We start from the raw sequence: 6,842 nt of genomic DNA, 5'->3' as shown, positions 1-6,842 counted from the left end.
AAAAGGAAGCAGAACCAGAGCACACCCTTCCTTGTGATTTGATGGGAATTTAGCAAAACAGCATATTAAAAACAAAGCATTGGTGCCAACACCCCTCCAACCTGCCATTTTTCAGATGGGCGAGCTGAGCGGCTTGCTGGGGAGAAGCGTCGCTGTTAAACTGCCGCTTGTTCCCCTGAGCAGTGCTTGCAGCAACCCAGGGGGAGGCACAACAGTCTGCCCAACAGGCTGAGCCTCTGCCTGTTTTCCTCATCTCACCTAGCTGGCACCAGGGAGGGCTTCCTTGGGAAAGGGCCACCCTAATTTTGAGTTTTAAGGCCGAGATGGAGACCGTGTCAGAGCTCGGGCAAAGAGACAGCATGAGTGAAGGGGAATTTTTCCCGCTGCAAACTCAGCTAGAAGGATGACTACAGCCAGCCAGCCGTCAGCTGGATTCAGAAGCGCCTCGGGAGTGTTGCAGAAGTATTGAGGGTAAGGAATGGGGATGGAGGAGGAAGACAACGAGCAAAGCAAAGTTCTCACCATATGAGGGAGGTCATTTTGTGGCAGAACACAATACCTCACCAGCACAAGTGCTTGAGAACACCAAAAGGCTCCATCTTGATGACAGCAATAGCATATCAGTGCGAACACACCGGCAAGACAACAACATCCCTGTCTCTCTCGGTTAGGGATGAAGTTGCTCACCCACAGTATGATGCTCTCCGGGGTAGCCACGATTCCCTAACAGAAAACTGAGCTTGAAGGGAGCCCTCAGCTCCTGCATCCCCAGGGAGAATTTGCAGCCATGATTCAATTTGCACTGAGTCCACAGCTGCCTTTTTCTTTTTTTTTTTTTTTTTTTTTTTGAGAGGGCTGGCAAGTGACGGCATTAGCCTTGCTTATGTGGGTGATTTCAGCTCTGGGAGTATAAATCCTGTTAGGGATGGGCAGCAACCACCAATTCGTTTCCCCTAGCCAGCGAACACCCTTCACGGAAGGGGTGGTTGGTGCTAATGGGAAAAAAAAGGTCATTATTTTGGACCTCCTTCACTCGCAAAGCTTTAGCCCTTTGCTTCAGATATTATCCCCGGAGCGATTTGAAGACGGCCAACACTTTTCCATGTTAACGTGATAAAATTAAAGGCTTATGGGCTCACCCAGAGATTGCAAGTGTTCAGGAACATCAGATCACAAATCTAGAGGCAGAATAACATCCCTGCGCATGGAGAGGCAGCTGCAATACCAGAGCTCCCCTGTCCTGTGACAAACACTGTTTGCCACGCTGAGTACTCCTAACTAGAGAGACAGGCTCCCCCAGCCTCCCTGAAGGTGTTTGCCCCTCTGTTATGCACTGCAAAGATTCGAGGGGGGATTCTGCCTTCACCTTTCAATATTTGAGTGAGGAAAGATAAAATTTTGCTCTTCTTCCCCAAGCTAACCACACAGCAGAATGATGCAGAAGGCTGTTGTTTTGGCATGTGCTAGTATGTTACCAGATGCAATAGTGTGCTGGTATCTCCTTCACCCCAGCACAGCTGTATCTGTACCTCCTCCTCCTGAGTGGGCCCTTGTTTCCAAATCAATGTGGTTGTGGGTTTGTGGGCCCAGACAGCAGAAGTATTTTTTTTTTTTTCTTCTAATGGTAATATGTGCTTTGATGGCACCAGACTGAAACTGTAGGCTTAGACAAAGTATCCAAGCACCTCATGATTTCTAATTTACTTAGCCATCATACCCTCACCGAAAGGTAAAAACCCGAAACCCCTGGCTCTGTTTTGCGTAAAAGGAACAGAGGATTAGAAAAATTATGTGATTTGCTGGAGGCCAAACAGAGAGGCTGTGGAAGGGGAGAAATTTGACTGTGGATCTTGAATTAGCACCCTAATCATTGCTGTCTGTGTAGCGTTTTCCCTCTGCTTTGCATACTTCAGTCTGAGACAGGCTGGACAAGCTCCCTTGGGATAAGGAGTCATTTTTAGCCCGATTTCTTACAGCAGTGAAATTCTTGCCATCATGTTGTCTATCTGCCTGTCTATCAGCCGCCCACAACAGGGTTTGAATCCACTGGCCGATTGCAACTGAACCCGGCAGCAAGGAAGGGATCTTACAGCAAAGCAATTCGGATGAGCTCCATGATGAGCAGAAATAGGGGAGGGAAGAGGGGGAGAAAGCAGAGCGTGCGCCCCCTGTGCACCTGCGGGCCGTGGGGCAGCCAGGCACCGCTCCTGGCATGGTGTGTGATGCTTCCTGCCCCTCTCCAGGGCAAGAGAGAGGGATTGAGCTCAGGGCATGAGGTGGGGGGGCTGGCGAGGCCGGGGTGTCTGCAGGGATGTCCTGGGTGTGCATCGACCCCAGGCACACACGTGGCGGAGACCGTTCATCCCGTTGCTGGCACTGGCAGAGCAACTTCTGCTCTCCTCACTCCCTAACCCCCCCCCCCCAACCTCAGGCTGCTCCCCCGGGAAAGCAGCCGATTAACATATTGCAATGAATTAACCTTAAATGGTCTAAAAATCCACACCCCTGCATGCAAATGAATTCTGATGGAAGAAGCGAGATAATACATGGCCCAGCCACAGCCGGGCCCTCCGTTCAGCTGGTTTGCTAACTGAGACACTGCTGTGTTTGCAGCTGAAACCACCGTGGGCTCTTTGGTGACACGTTCAGTCCCATGACGATTTGCACCTCCCCACCCCATGCTACTGCCTCGCCACGTGCAAGGCTTTGAGGCAAAATATTGTCCTCTGTGTTTTTTTGTGGTTTTTTTTTTTTTTTAAGGTTTTGGAGGCCAGGATCTGTGCCACGGCCCTGTTTTCTTCCTCGTGGGCAGCACCAAAAGTGGGTGGTGTGGGTAAGAGCCTCCGGGCAGGGTGTCAGGCATGTGCTGGGCTTTACCAACCCCAGCAGGACCATGTAGCTCTGACCCACCAGGCAAAGGCAGCGGGTGGGAAGGCGCTTCTCCATCACCCGCTTCTCCATCACCACTGGGTGAACCCCGTTCCCACCCGAGGGGCTGTGCCTTAGGATTTGCTGCTACAGAAGGAGGAAACTCTGCCAGTCCTTTTTCTATAAACACTTTTTTTTTTTTTTTTTTTTTTTTTTTTTCACCATGTGGCTACTGCTGATAACTGATTCCCTGGGCTCCCTGAGTGCAAGTCATTTGACATTTGGTTAACTCCTTCACACTGAGTTACAGAGTCGAGTTGATGGCCACAGAGCCCAACTTTCACTGTCGCCCTTTCCCCAGAAGATCACCAAAAGGTCACCACTTTTCCCCCGCTTTGGGATTACAGTCCTTTTAACGCCCTTTTTGAGCTAGACTCCACAAACAAAGTCCTCCTTTGAGCCAACCAGTCTTGAAATCCGATGCCCTTGTTCATTTTGCACTGCTGGTGGCAGGGAGGAAAACAACAAAGTGACATTTCTATCCTCGGTCACAAGGCAAACGGCGTAAGACAATGATATTTATCTCCTCCTTGAGCACTCTGAGATCTGAAAAAAAAATTAGAGTCACTGGCAATCACCATTTCCAGCAATCAGGCTGTAGTCAAGCAAGTGGGAAGATGAACAAGTGCTGGTACAAATACTCAGGGACTAACCCTAATAACAGGATCCGCCCAGAAAAGATGCCTTGTGTGTAACAGAAACAAACAAATGCCTTTAAACTTGCACTGGTGTTAAGTAACGTAAAGCTTTGCCAGATAAGGATTGTTTGCTCTCACTTAGGGGTTTCTGGCAGCCCTGTTCCTTGGATTTATTTGCTGAAATGCATTTGGCTTTTCTTCAGTTTACGGTCTTAAAGGCAAAGCGAGCGAGTTCCATCCTCACCTCCTACTACAGAGAGATTCTGGGCAGCAGGAAAAACCCAATCTTTCTGCAGCCGGGAGGGCAAAGGGGGGCGGCAGCCACGGCACGGTTGCCGGAGGCGGTGGACATGGAGGTGAGGGTGTCTGCTGCCACCAGCGTCCTGCCTGCCCCAGGTCACACCACTTGTACCTGCTAACACCGTGCCTCTCCAGCCTGAAAACTCTTCAGCGTGGGGCTATATTTTGCTGTATGGTTTTAGACCACTTAATGTGTCGGAGCTTCCATCAATTCCTTCAAGAACAACTGAAATATAAATAGTAGCAAGTCAGTGGTGGCTTGTCAGAAGAAGGGTGAAGGAAAAGTTGAGCAAAAATTCGGCCTGGCAGCAAGAGAGTATGTTTCCACATAAATTGGATAAAAACCCCACAATGCAGTCAAGAGAAAGCACATGCAGAAGTGGCTTCAGAGGCATTTCTGCAGCAAGGCAGAAGAGGTCTCTAACAGCAATTGCATATAAGCAGTGGGGAGCACCGAGAGTCCTGGTGTCACTGGGTGCTCTTATTCTGAATCACCCGTTCTGAGCGTGACAGCAAACCCCTTCTTGCAGAAGCAGTGCTGCCTGGCTGGGAGCTTTCTGGGGTCTTCCCCTCAGGACCAATGGCAAACAGAAAAGGAAAATGTTGCCTGCCTTCGTTCCTCCAGCTCTTGTCTCTGCTTGAGCTCAGGTTAGTCTGTACCCTCCAGATTGCAGGGGAGTCGGTACCTGCCAGCTCTCCCAGTGTGATGGACACACGGGCCAACAGGTCATCGCCATTTGGCCTTGGAAACCAAACAAACCAGAGGATTTTCTTTTTTTTTTTTTTCAGTGTGCAGAATTGCCCAAAACAGAGATAAAGGATGAGTCAAAAGGAACTCATCTCTATGAGTGATGCGATGACAGGGAGTAGAAGGACTCTGGGAGGATTCTGGGCGCACAGATTTGGGTGCAGCAGCCCTCCTCTGGGGGTGCACAGAGCTGTCGCTGCGGTCAAGGAGAAATAGGTGAACTCCTGGAGGGAGGCAGTTTGCTCCTTCCTTCCCAGGGTTGAGTTTTGCTCTTCACACTTAAGAGTGTTAATTTGGTTTTGCAAACATAATTATCACAATATAAGGGGGGAAAAAAGCCTGGGAGAAAAGTGAACCATGCTTCCCTCTCCTTCTCACACACAGCACCCCTCAGCTATCACCTGTCACACCTCTCCAGACCCCAGCTTGCAGTGTTGCAGGAACCTGCACTGTATTTCTCCCTGATTAACCCAGCTCAGGTCAAACTGACGCATCTCTCCATTTCTCTGAGTCTGCTGCCTCCTCGCCTCGTGTGCCTCTTGCATCTCGCCTTGCTGTGGTCCTGGCCCGCTGGCAGCTCCTGGAGGAGGGCTGAGAAGTACTGTGGGGAAAGCAGGGGCAGCATGATGAAGGTATAGTTTCCAAATTCTCTAAAATGGACCTGTGCCTACACATCAGAGAAGGAAGCCCAGGTCCCACAGGGCTGCTGAGCAGGAAAACAAGACCAGTACGTGTTCCGCCCAGCCTTGCAGGCCTCAATTCTCACCCTAGGACCACTTCCAGACCTGAGTTTCAGCATCTCCACGTCACCTTACTCACCAGACGTGGTGTCTCCAGGCACATCATTCCCTCTTAGCAGTGTCTCGGGCAATAACCACAGCCAAAACAAGGATATGTTGAGAAACACCTTCTTCTTTCAAAGGCCCATCCAGCGCAGCAGCAGCAGTGTGCTTGGGCATACTGAAATGTGGCTTAGAGTCACTTCGCCAACATGGGAGGGAAGGAAAATGGCACGCTAGTGTGTTCAGTCTGGTGGCCGAAGTTGGGGGAAAATTTTGTTGTTGTCGCTCACTCCAGATGAATCTTCACCTTCATCAACTTCTGGGGTGACCTCCGGCGCTGCTGATGCTGGCCACGTCCAGCACCCCCAGGGGAGGAAAAGCCCCAGTGCCGCAGCGCTGCGGTGCCAGCGGGTCTGAGCCCTGGGGCTCTGACTGGGGCCCGGGGGCCAATCTCGGTGTTTAATACAGTCGTTAGCTGACTGGACGAGGCCAAATCCTGGAGCCCGCATCCTCCCCGTTCAGTGAAGCCCAAGTCATAGCAAAACTTGCATGCGTGCCTGCAGCTTGGCTGTTTAGCCCTCTCGGCAAGCGACGTGCTCAGCCTGCAGTCAGAGGGATGCAGGGAGTCACTGGGGCAGTGAGCAGGAGAGAAATCGGCTGCACTTTAACTCACCCAGACATGCAGAGCCATGGCAAGTGGGTTTGGGGAAGAGTTGAGGGTAGTGCCAGGAGCACTGTAGTCCCCCATGAGCACAGCCCCATGCAAGAAGTGGCTGGTTTGCATTGTGGCTGACCTCCCCTGGGAGCAAAGCGGGTGCTGCTGCCCCTGCCTTCCCTCATCCAACCTCCGACACAGGCAAAGGTGTGGTGGGATTTGCAGCCGACTGAGTTAAAATGAGGCTGAGTGAATGTGCTTCGGCGGGGGCTGGATCGATTTCCTTGGCCCCTGTGAGTGATACTAGCATGTCCAGCCAGGGAATTGTAAAGAAAACAGGCTTGAAACCAATTTCATTGCAACCAGCCCCAACTGCCTACATTGATAAGGCCTTTGATAATGTTGCGGAGAGGAGTTATCGTTGTCGGATAGGGCTGTCTCGAAGGTACAGCTCCCTCATGCTGGCACAGGGGAGCTGGAGGAAGGTTCCAGCAAGTGTTTACAGCACCCAAAAAACATCCCTCGCAAGTAGTGAGCAGCCAGGGCAGCCCCCTGCCCCGCAGCAGTCAGGACAAGGTGGGAGACCTCAGCCTGTCCCGCACCATGCTGGTGAACTGCTTGCCTCACGCCTGCTCGCACTTGGGTCATATTGACTCACTCACAGCTCCTCCACCGTGGGAGAAGGTGGTGACGTGGAGCAGAGGGACATCCCAGGAGGACGACATCTGCCTGTCCCTTCAAAGGAAACCCCCAAGGAGGGGGCTGTCATCTACATATGTCAACTGGTAACT

The sequence above is a fragment of the Tyto alba genome, unplaced genomic scaffold, assembly GCF_018691265.1.
Source record: "Tyto alba isolate M040663 unplaced genomic scaffold, T.alba_DEE_v4.0 Super-Scaffold_2, whole genome shotgun sequence".
In the NCBI taxonomy this organism is placed as follows: Eukaryota; Metazoa; Chordata; class Aves; order Strigiformes; family Tytonidae; genus Tyto; species Tyto alba.
Note: the sequence above shows the minus strand (reverse complement) of the source record.